Genomic DNA, 12,347 nt, shown 5'->3' with positions numbered 1-12,347 from the left:
TTCTACAGAGTTGTTTTAGAGCAGTGGAGTTTGGCACATCTCATAGGTAAAAAGATTCAGAGATGGAAATCATGAAGTTTGTAGGCAAGATAACAGCAAGACATTGATTGATAGGTAGTCTATTTGCTACCATAATCTTACTCTAAACTTAATAACCACTGAAATGAAGAGTGATTTCCCACATGATGTGCTTGCAAAAGAAAGTAATACAATACTTAGAATATTAAAAATATTTCTTTCTTATATTCATTTCAGGAATCAGATTATTCTGGAAACGTTTGTTGGATAGTACTGATAAAATGAAAATTTTACCAGTACCACCTCGAATGATCATGTATGACAGAGCACAGTTTCCTCTGGCATCAACAGGTGTTGCATGTTGTGATCTGAGAATTGATGTGGACTCTCTATATAGAGTGACATTTCAGAGATTAATGGATATTTATGGAAAGTCATGAACAATCCTTTATATGAATTATTTAACTGTCATAGACATTTCTTCATAGAAAATCAGAGAAAGTTGTTATGAAGACCTGAAATGGAAAACAAGGTAACAAAGTAACAGGACAAGAAAAAAGGCTATAAAACCAATAAAAGATACAATTAGCATTTTACTATCTGACCAGACATCTATAAGTTATTGTAAGCTATACAACATCCCTTAGGGAATAAACTAAGATGATTAAGAGCTCTGAAACAAGGTGGAGGCTGATGATTAGCCCTTTAAGTTTGTTGATAACTAAAGAGGAATATTCCTACAGTAGATTTTAAAATTTTATAAGGCTCTTATGAAAGCCAAAGGGTGTCATTAGGTTGTGAAACATAAGAGCTTATCAGGTGAGGCCATGAGTCTCACATAATGCTTTTCCTTAAAATCAGTGAAGTATTAATTACACTTTTTAAAAATACCACTGAAAATTGTTCACAACTTTTCACAAAGAAGAGAAACATCCTCAGAAAGTAAGATTCAGTAACTGCCATTGTCTTTTCTAACTGTAAGAACAGGAAAACAGTTTGGAAAAATTGTTCTGAGCGAATAGAAAACACATTCATCTCTTGGCTGGTCCAACTGTGGTCATTAGGGCAAAGTTCTGCAGGAGGACACTTGTTAATGGAATGAACCAGCAGTTGATATATTTTTGCCCAAAAAATTTTTGATAATGGCCTGGACAAGGGGATAGATTGCACCCTCAGCAAGTTTGAACATGATGCAAAACTGGGAGGAACAGCTGATTTTTGTGCTACCTACTCTTCAGGAAGACCTCAGCTGACCAGAGAATTGGGCTGAGAAGAACCCAGGAGATGAGCCATTTTAGAGTGAGCTCATGGAAGGAACCTCACCTGTGATCTCTGAAGGAGTCTCTGGAAGAGCCTGTCTATCCCTACTGGAGAATAGGGGGAACCTGCCTAGTTTAGGCTTTTTGTCCCTGAAGTTAGACTTAGGGAATATGCACCTTTTAAATCAACCAGTTTCTAGAGCCCTAGGACATAAAATCAATCTGACAAAAAGGATATTTTCTATCATATGACAACCAGATCTCAAGAAGTGGAATGCAGAGATGAAATGACATGTTTCCTCACTGTGATCACTGTTCCAGTCCTGAGTAACGCTACCTGGTGCTTGTCCAACCACTGTCCTGACAGCTTGTCAAGAGGCTCCTTGGAAATAGTTTTCACATGATTTACTGCATCAAACAAGCTGTCTTTATGTTCCAGTTAAGGCTTGACAAATTTGTCAGTTTCTCCAATCCATTCACCGTTCATAAAGTCAACATTTCTGTGAGGCAACCTGAGAGACCTGCAAGGAAACCCCTGGAGATTACTTCAAGTGTGACTAATTCAGAAATAGTGCAATATATTTTTAAATCTCAACAAAAGAATGAGGCTTGGAAGGTAGCAGGAGGTTTACATTAAAAACTATCTAACAACATCTGAGAGTTTCCTGTGCAGCAAAGATTTATGTTTGAAAATTCTCACTAGTCTACATATACTCAGGGCTCCCCTTGAGAAAGTATTTTGTTCAGATTCATAAGCTATTAGAGTGTGAGGTATAAAAAATTATGAGCATGAAACCTTTAAGCACTTGGGTGAGCAAAAAAACCTCACTTCTTTTTCCAGCTGGTAAAAAACTTGAGTACTGCATTCCTTAAATATTGTCATGCTTTTAAAATTGTGTTAGCAAAGAAGTTTTCCACTTAACATTTTTTTTTTCCTGTTTTTTTTTTTTTTCTATTGCAGAGAAGAGCAGGGTATTAAGCTGTTAGAATATATATGTCAGTTAACCAGGAAAGGATAGATATTAACAGTTGTCTCTTTTTCTTCCTTTTCACACGTGATTCCTGTTATTTCAGTGAAATTGATTTTTACCATGTTTTAACAGATTACGCAAGTTAGAAGAAAAATTGTGTAAATTACTAGAATGCCCTAGTTTCAGCTAGGGTAGAGTTAATTTCTCCTCACTAGCTGATACAGTGCTGTAGTTTGGACTTGGAATGAGAATGGTGTGGATAATGCTGGCTGAAGGGATGTTCCACACTACAGAATGTCATGCCCCGTATATAAACTAGGAGAGTTACCTGGAAGTAAGGTTGATCTAGGTTCAGGAATGGGGTCTGGCATCAGTAAGTGGGTGGAGTAATTTTATTGTGCATGAATATTTTTGTTGTTGTTGTTGTTATTTTCTTTCCCTTTTTATTGTCATTATTGTGATTATTTGCTATTATTATTTTACTTTGTTTTTATTACTGAACTGTTCTTATCTCAACCTACAAGTTTTACTTTTGATTCTCCTCCCCATTCCACTGCAGTGGGTGGGAGAAAATGCCATTGAAACAGAATTCAGCAAGGTTTTCATCTTAAAATGAAATGAGAGAATTGGGATTGGGAGCATGTTCTCTTGATCCCTCAGCTGAACAGTGCTCTGGGAGTCCAGACGCTCTAAGGGTATGAGCAGATCCTCAGGGTGCTCTAGCCCACACAACCTGTTGAATTTAGCTTAGAAAAACTGGAACAGCCACTGCACTGACAAAGGTCCCCAAGGCTAAGCCGCATCCCTTGACAAAGCTGTTGCTGAGCAGCGAGTCAGGCTGTTCCGCAGGGAGGACAAACTTCAGATGAGGCTACACACAGCACAGGCATCACTGCATCCCCAGCCAGGATTCAAACCATGACATAAGGGAAAAGAGGGTGAATAAGAATACCAATATATAAACCAAATGCGACTGTATGGAATTCTAAACTGGAATTAATTTTGTCCACATCAGTATACCTTGTCAAATGATACAGCCTATTCACAGTAGCATATTATGATGTGATGTAAAAATATTGAAGGATGGAATTATTTTACTGTTTTCCGTACTGATTTAATCTCTTGCATGAAGTGATCTGTTCAGGTTTTTCAAAACTGCATTACTTTTTTCTGAAAAAGGATAGCAGGCTCTGAACAAAGACAAAGCAGATATGTTGCTTAGCAGAACACCATATATATGGCGGTCCTTCAAAGGACAAGAAATGATCCTTTAGTGCTAGCCAAAACAGTGACAGGAGTATGATCTTGGGATTACTTGAATGTGTGGACAGATATGTGTAATTGATATTCACAAAATCATAAAAGTCTTTGGACAATTTGTGGGAAAAACAGGACAAGAAATTACTTGCAATCTTTTATACAATTGCTTCTGACTCACATTCTCAGCACTAACTTGCATGCTTGGCCCTGCTGTGCAGTTATATGTCAGAGAGCCCAGGGTAACAACAAAATTCTTTTATTCTTGAGATACGCATGCAAACTTACTTGAGGAACTTCTCTTTGTGCTAGTACACCTGACATTTTCTCTGTCAGCAGAGAGAAATACAAAATTTGACAAATCTAACCACTCTTGCTCTTTTGAGCAAGAAAAGAAAACACTTTTCTGGAAATCAATTTGTCTGTTTCACTTGGCAATTTATAAATTTCCCAGACTTGATGTTCTTTCCTCAAGATGAAAAATGCTTCAAAATATGAAGATATTTTTTCTCTCTCGGAATCCGCAACATTAAACCAGCCTGTAACTTGTGAAGAAGTTTGTTCACAAAGTCTTCAACAATTCCAGTTAATCAACTGGAAACAGCTCAGGAAATGATCATGGCTGGGTTCGGCCAACAAGAGCCATATTGTTCTTTCTATTTTCTATTACCAAGAAGTGTTTGATAGTCTCCTGCAGTAGGTCTCCTGCAAAAGTCATGATCTGTGCATGATCAGAATATCTTCCAAAGGCTGGGCATAATAGAACAGGTCAGCTGCAACTAGCCAGGCAGTTTGGATTTGGTTGGAGCTGCATGGAAACAGTTTTATATGTCTGGGCTAGGCTCTATGCATGAAAGTATGTGCTAACATTACACTAACCTGGAGTTTATCTAGACTGGAGAAATCCCCATTGTTTTGTGTTATCACAGATTCTGCTTGGAACCTGCTAATAGCTACTGGTCTTCAGCTCCATATTCTCCAGCCTTGTCCATGTAAGGTGCTATTCTGCTGAATGATGAACTAGCTTGAGAGTACTCTGTGGTCTAACATGGTGAGTTAGAGGATTTTCTTGAAGAATGGCCAATAAATGATGTCAGAGTATATGTGACTAAAAGAATGCGTGAACGTTGTTGTGCTTTGCCTCTGTTTTGTGTGTGCTGTGTAGGTTTGCTCTAGTGAAAATGCAGCAGGTTCCTTGTCCAGGGGATTCCTCAGCTGTAACTTGGAGCAGAAGAGTGGTGTAAGATCAATAGTGAATAAGTACACAGCATTAGATCAACCCAATAGAAGGTGATGATGTAAAATGTAATCAGGTTGAATAAATGTAGTATTTGAGACTGCAATGTACATAGGAAGCCAGAGGAGCTGTTACCACATCATATGGCTGTTACAGCATTTATTTTTATATGTTTATTTTATGTACATCTGAAGTTTTATATATGCATATTTCATACAATTCTAATACTTGACAAAACCTTCTAGCTCTTTATGCAGTATGTAATGATGCTTCTGATTGTTGGAACACAACTGCCAATGCTAGTAACCTTTTATCCTTTAAGCTACTGTTTTTGGTAGGACTTGTTTTAATGTGCCATGTGTAACTTAAAGAATTCCTAGGCTTGATGCTGGAATTGACAGCTTCCGATAAGGACTGCCAATAGATATTTTGCATGCAAGCATCTAATTTCCCAGGATAACAGTGCTTACTAGTGTAGAAACAAGGTTTTCTGTTCCACCTGGTTTCAAGACCAAGGAATATTCTCAGTAAATTTAATTTACTAGCCTAATTCTCAGGTGTCTCATTTTTCTTTCCTCTAAGTTTTTAACTTGATCTCAATAAAATTCTGTCTAATCTCTTGCAACCTAGAATTTCTGAGACTGCGTTCAGTACTGAGACTGCATTCAGAAAAATGAGTTGGGTCTTTCCTACTTAGGAAACTGGATGAATGGTCAATTAAGGAAATAAATTGTTTTCATTGCTTCAAGTTACCATAAGTGTTATATCACAGAGGTTCAAACTTTTCTCTGTAACTACCTAGGTCTAGGGATTTGGTATTTTTGCCCCTCATGAATCACTCAAATCCATAGACCAATGCTTTGAAAAAACATTGTCAATAGACTGCTGCAAATGAAATATGCAACAAAATATCATAAAATGCAAGAAGTGAATAAAGTTAGCTGCAGAAGTGCTTAAAAGCACAGTAATCAATGCAATGCAATCAAATCAATGCAAACATCCTTCTAAATTCTCTATAGTTGTAGCCTTCCCCACGAGACTAGACAGCTGCCGAAGGTAAAGGAAGAGTCTTGACTCTCTGACTTTGGTTGGGATAGTTCTGCTTTTATTCTTATGTCCTGCTCAGCTTTGGAGACCTTCCCGATGGAGAGATGAGACCAGAGAGTGCTGGCCCGTCCCCCGCCGTGGCTTTTTCCCCCAGGGGGCAGGGCCCATAGGAGAGACCCAGAGGCATCACCCATCAGTGTTCAGTGGGAGGAAACAGGATTAGGTTATATCTCAGTGAGGGGGGTGGGCGCTGCTGGGCAGGGACAGATAGAAAAGAACATTACAAATATAAACCCAATTAATGCATTACAACCATAGTCACAGATGCAGTCATTCAATATTACTGACTTAACTAATCCTTCTGAAATCAGTAGGACATCTCACAAGCATTGATAATTGCAAAAGTATCACATATAGGGAAAGGAAGATTTTTTCTTTTTTCAAATTCTATAGTCAGATGGAGCAGACTTAGTAAAAAAATCAGAAATTCATGACAGCAAAATAAAAAACAACCCAAAGAGTCAGCTCTCTTAAAAGAAGATACCGATTTTGGCATCTCTCTTTTAGTGAAAGTTCATATAAGAAAGGAAAAACTGTCTTCTCAGAATTTCACCTCAGGTTTTTAAATTGTAATTTGTGGATTCTCATGATGTAAAATTGTGATTTCACTCAGAGGAAACAACAAGAATTTATTAAGGACCAGAGGTAAGTTATTACAAGCCCTTCTGGATAGCCTAGTGATTTCTTCTTGAGTTTTTTACTATATGAGATTTCCTGACAGAGAAGTAATTGCAGTTGTTCAGAGAGATATGGATCCAGCTCACAACATCCAAAGTTAAAGCTGTCAATTGAAGTACAGGAATCTATCTTTTCTCTATGGGATTTTTACTTTTCAAAAATGAAGTATAGTTGTATTAACTAATACTTGGACAATAAAAGACCAGAGCAACTAACAAAACAGCTTCCCCTGAGTTCTGGTGAACAATGGTCCAAGGTAGATTTCTCTTTCTGCAATATTGGCAAACCAAGAGCCAGTTTTTCATCTTTCTTATGAATAAGAGTAGCTTGAGGTTTCCCAAATTTACACAGCAATTCCATCCCTCAAGCCCTCACATACTGAGAGTATTCCTGGGTCTTGTAGCCAACTGTCACAGAAGAGCCCTAGTACCAGTACTGAGGCTGTCCTAGTTATCTTCTTTCACTGTTGGGAGTACAATTATAGCCACAATAGAATAAAGATAAATTAAATATAAAATAAATAGAGCGTGGCAAGGGTCAGATATTTGAAAAATGCAGAGCTGGAGGAAACAAGATTCTTTTAAATGTTTTTCCATTCCTGGACAAATATCAATTACCATATCTCTGACACACACTGGAGAAAAGTTGGGGAAAGGAATGGAGAATGATGCAAAACTTATAGGCAGAAAACTCTCACTATTCTTAAATGTCTGTCAGGTGGAGATTTCCTCTACCATAATTACTTACAACATTTCAGTGCTATGTGCATGTCAAGTAAAGATGTTAATTTTGATCAGACCGTTTTTTCAAGTTGCTTAATAAACACCTTTGAAAGAGGCTTAGTGCTGCTTCTGAGGAAATGGTGATGATCTGATCATCAATCCCTGCCTGACAGGATGGGACCTTGTTATCTGTTATTTAATGGTCTTGTCACAGATTCAGATATTGATCACATTTTGTTTATAAAATAGATAACATTATATTACAAGTCATAAAATTAGCCATTTGTTTTAAAAATATGTCAAGAACATTTGATTGTAAGAGTTAATAGTGTTGACAGTTTCACATCCTGACTACAGGCTACGCAAAAAAAAAAAAATAGCTTGGAATAGCCTTTGAAAAAACAGTGATGGCAAACCCACCAACTACTTCAAACATTAAACTAAGTAATTTATTACTTACATTATAGAACAGCAACCAAGGGGGCTAGAATCAGAGAGCAGGATGGTCTCTTTTAATCTATATTTCCAGGGTTTTAATAGTTTTAAATTTAACTAACACTAACCATGAGTGAAACGGGCAAGATGGGAAATGCTGTTGCATCAGGAAGGAAATGTGAAATTTATGGTTTGTGTACTGTCTACTTTCCCAGGAACCCGTTGGCATCATAATCCAAGCACTATTTTTTACAACACCAGGATCAATACTGAAAATGGGAGAGGTAATAAGCAGCTTTAATTCTTTGTGTAAAGTCAGAACACCATCTACTAAATGATAAATAGGCTCAACCATTACTCTGTTTTCTGAAATGCTCCTCATCCACAAGGACCTATCTAATTATTTCTTTGTTTTTATGGGTCTGTCTACAGTCATTTACTTTTCCTTCACAGTCGGTTACCCAAGGTAATTCTAATTCTAATGACACTGGAATGTTTTGCTACAGACGTTGGAGGACAGTTTAGAGACCCAGCATTTTCCTCTTGCTAATAGTGAAAACCCCCTCCTCTGAGCCTCCCAAGTCTTATCATGAAATATTTTTAGTGCCCTGTCAAGCTTCACGTTGGACCCCTACTCACCCACTCACGCCATGGCCAGAAGTCACAGTCCAGCTCAAGCCTGGGCTCCTGGTCTCACTTCATCTGCCTGTCTCCAGCTCTGTCCACATCATTCCCCAGCTGTTGATTAGATTTCCTGGACTGATATTAGACTGAGTCATTACCTCACCTTTTTCTGGATGATGGGTAGAGCCCACTGTTGTGGGCATCCCTGCTGTGCTCACCCTGCTCAGATACTGTGGGTCTGGGATCTGCTGGTGGGGATGCAGTGATGCCTGTGCTGTGTGTAGCCTCATCTGAAGTTTGTCCTCCCTGCGGAACAGCCTGACTTGCTGCTCAGCAACAGCTTTTTCAAGGGATGCGGCTTAGCCTTGGGGACCTTTGTCAGTGCAGTGGCTGTTCCAGTTTTTCTAAGCTAAATTCAACAGGTTGTGTGGGCTAGAGCACCCTGAAGATCTGCTCATACCCTTAGAGCGTCTGGACTCCCAGAGCACTGTTCAGCTGAGGGATCAAGAGAATCCTTTTGGGTCCCAAATCCCAATTCTCTCATTTCATTTTAAGATGAAAACCCTGCTGAATTCTGTTTCAATGGCCTATTAGTCCTGTGATTTATTACAAAATCATTTATCTGTGCTTATTTTGACTGGGATAGAGTTAATTTTCTTTGCAGTGGCTGGCATGGGGCTATGGTTTGTATTTGTGCTGAAAACAGTGTTGATAATACAGAGATGTTTTTGTTGTTGCTGAGCAGTGCTTGCACAGTGTCAAGGGCCTTTCTGCTACGTGTACCACCCACTAGCGAGGAGGCTGGGGGTGCACAAGAAGGTGGGAGGAGATACAGCCAGGACTTGTGATCCACACCAACCCAAGGGGCATTCCAGATCATATGGCATCATGCTCAGCATATAAAGAGAGGGGAAGGAAGGGTGGGACTTTTGGAGTGGTGACATCTGTCTACCCCAGTTGCCATTAGGTGTGATGGAGCCTTGCTTTCCTGGATATGGCTGAACATTCCTTGTTTTGCTTTGCTTGTGCCTGTGACATTTGCATTCCCTATCAAACTGCCTAATTTCAACGCATGAGTTCTCATTTTTCCAATTCTTTTCCCCATCCTACCTGAAGAACCTCAGTTTGTATGAGATGAGTACAAGGGGGAATGTGAATGTGTATCCTTTAACCAGATTATGTGCAATCAGTTCTGTAGCATGACAAATGAAAACATTTACTCAGTTTAAAATCTAAGCACAGCATCAAGAGACCTATTTTTAAAAGGTAAAACCAAGTAGACAAATCTAATGGAAAGAGCAAGTAGACTTTAAGACTTGTGTTATATTACATTTTTTTGTTGGAAGGTGAGAACAAATATGTAAATTTTGCACACTCTCCTTTTTCCTTTGATTATATTTTTTTGTTTATCCCTTTTGGTTTAAATTCTTCTACATCATTTCCATCTCCTGTCTGCTGTTTGCTGTTGGCTTAATTGTCCTCCTTTGAGACATTAACTGGTAAGTTCTAAAGAGAATCAATGATCCTAGCTATGCTCTATGGGAAGAGATTAGTCATAAATAATAATTATATTTTTGAAGAATTTGCTCTCCTCAGACTAGGGCCTGGAAATGTTTCATAGTACTAATGTTGTTCGATTTATTGCTTTGTTTCTTAATTACCTCTGAAAAAAGCAGGCAAATCTTTCTTGATGTCAGGAAGCTCTCATCATAAGCATATCATATGTAGGTCTCCACCTCACACAAAGCATGAGAATATGAAATTAGCATTTTAAACTCTGTTCTTTAACCATTTTATTATAATCCCTGCCAATTATACTGTAAAATATTGCAGCTCCTGTTAGGAAATGTAGTAACATGTAGGAAGAAAATATGTTAAAGCTTGCATTATGTGGCTTACAATGTCTTACAAGCTAAAGCTTTAAACATGTATTTTTATGACTTCATTTCATTTTAATTGCTATATTTTAGAGCATTAGTAATAATACTGTCAGTCCTTTTTATGTAAGCAAATCACATAGGTTTGGGGTTTTTCCCTTTATTTTGTTCCTGATCCTTTCCTGTGAGTTTCAGCAATCAGCCTGAAATTCTAAGTCTGAACTTTCCAAGGGATCATGTTAAAAGAAAGTTTTGTTAAATTATTGGATTTTTTTTTTTCCAAAATAAAAACTCTGACTCTGAACCCTACAGAGTTGTCTGAAAGTATCTAAAATTATCAAATAACTGGAGTCTGTTCCTTTTTTCTTGGCTGTTGGAAAGAATAAGCAAAATAGATATACAAGAATTTCACAGGCTGAGGAGGCAGAAAAGGTATTTGAACAAGGTTTCACCTTTACCTACATTCAATTAACAAGTTTCAGCTTCCTGAAACTGTTGCTTCTGTTGCCAGACTAAATTGTTTCTCAAATATTCCAAACCATGACACCTCAGATGAGGATGGCTAGCTAGAAAGATTAAACAATGTTTTAACTCTTGTATGTCAGCATAGTTTTCCCTTTAGTAATGTCAAAAGTTTTTTTCTTTAATTAAAGGAATTACTCAGGAGAGGTGAAATTTTTGAAGGTGACCATCATTTAAAATCTTTTGTTATTAACCTGTTACAATTGTCCAGTTTGGGTACTACAGCAGAAGAGAAATATCAGGAAACTGGAAAGAAGGTTGTGAAGGGCCACTAATATGTTGAGGGCCTGAGGAATATAGTGTAGGAATAGGAGCTCTGAAGCCAAAATTTTTTAGGCTTAAGGAGGTCTTTCCCTCCTGAAATGGAGTTAGAGACAATAGAGCTAGACTCTGTTTGGAGGTAATTAAATGTATTCAAGGTGAGAGCAGTTAAGTTCAGAACCTGGTAGCACAGACAGGTTGCAGAATCTGAGCCCCACAAATTCTTGAAAACCCTGCTCCAACCTTGGAAATTAGCACTGTGCCAGGAAGCAGCATGAGTGGGCTGCTCTGCAAAAGTTGTCCAATCATATAGGGATGGGGCTAGGAAAGCCAAGGCTGACCTGGAATTGTATCTGGCAAAGGGTTAAGAAGGATAAAAAAGAAAATGTGAGTACATAAAGAACAAAAGGAACACTAAGGAAAACCTGGCCCCAATGCTGCATAGCAAAGATCAGCTGCAGACAAAGGGTATGGAAAAAAAAAATATACTTGGTGCCTTCTTTTCTTCACTTTTGACTGGCAAGAGCAGCCTTTGGGAATCACAAACTCCTGAGACCAGAGAAAAGTCTGGAGCTAGGAAGAGCAATACTTGATAGAGGAAGACCATGTTAAGGAGAACTCAGCTGAACGTACAGAAACCCACGCAGCCTGAGTGGTTGCAGCCACAAGTGCTGAGTCACTCGAAGCACAAGACAATAAAATGTACGAGTATGATTGGGAGTAGTCAGCATGTTTATGAAAGAAAAATCCTGCCTAACCAACCTGATCACCTTGTACAATGAGGTGATCAGGTTGGTAGATGAAAGGAGAAAAGTGGGTGTTTACCTTGACTTTAGCAGGGTTTTTGATGGGGTCTTCTATGACATCATCACAGATTAGATGACAAAATCTGGGTTACATAAACAGAGAGTAAGGAAGGATTAAAAGCTTGCTGAACAGGACCAGAGGGTTGTGATCAGTGGCATAAAGTCCATTTAGATGAAAGTCACTAGTGGTGTACACTCAGGGTCTCCCCTATCCACCATGCCCCCCTTGACAAGGGGACAATAAAGACAGACTAAAACTTAAAAACAGCAATTGACTAAAATCACAAATAACAACAAAAACACTCATAGCAAACATGCACAAAAAAAGGTGCCCTACCCACAGAAAGGCATTTACCAGTGGGACAAAGCTAAGACAGCTGCTGTGCCCACACACACGGGCCCAAGAAGACAGACAATATGGTGGGGGGCAGGGAGGCTCTTGTGTTAGCCTACATGGGCCAAGAGAACAAAGAAGACTGTGTGGTAAATAAATTTCTAGGAGCCAACACACTCCCCCCACCAGACAGATGATGGGGAGACAGAGACAAAGCCAAAAGAAACCTGGGAAAATGG

This window comes from Hirundo rustica, chromosome 4, assembly GCF_015227805.2.
Source record: "Hirundo rustica isolate bHirRus1 chromosome 4, bHirRus1.pri.v3, whole genome shotgun sequence".
NCBI classification, from domain to species: domain Eukaryota; kingdom Metazoa; phylum Chordata; class Aves; order Passeriformes; family Hirundinidae; genus Hirundo; species Hirundo rustica.
The sequence above is the reverse complement of the archived record's forward strand: the minus strand, read 5'-3'. Positions refer to the sequence as shown.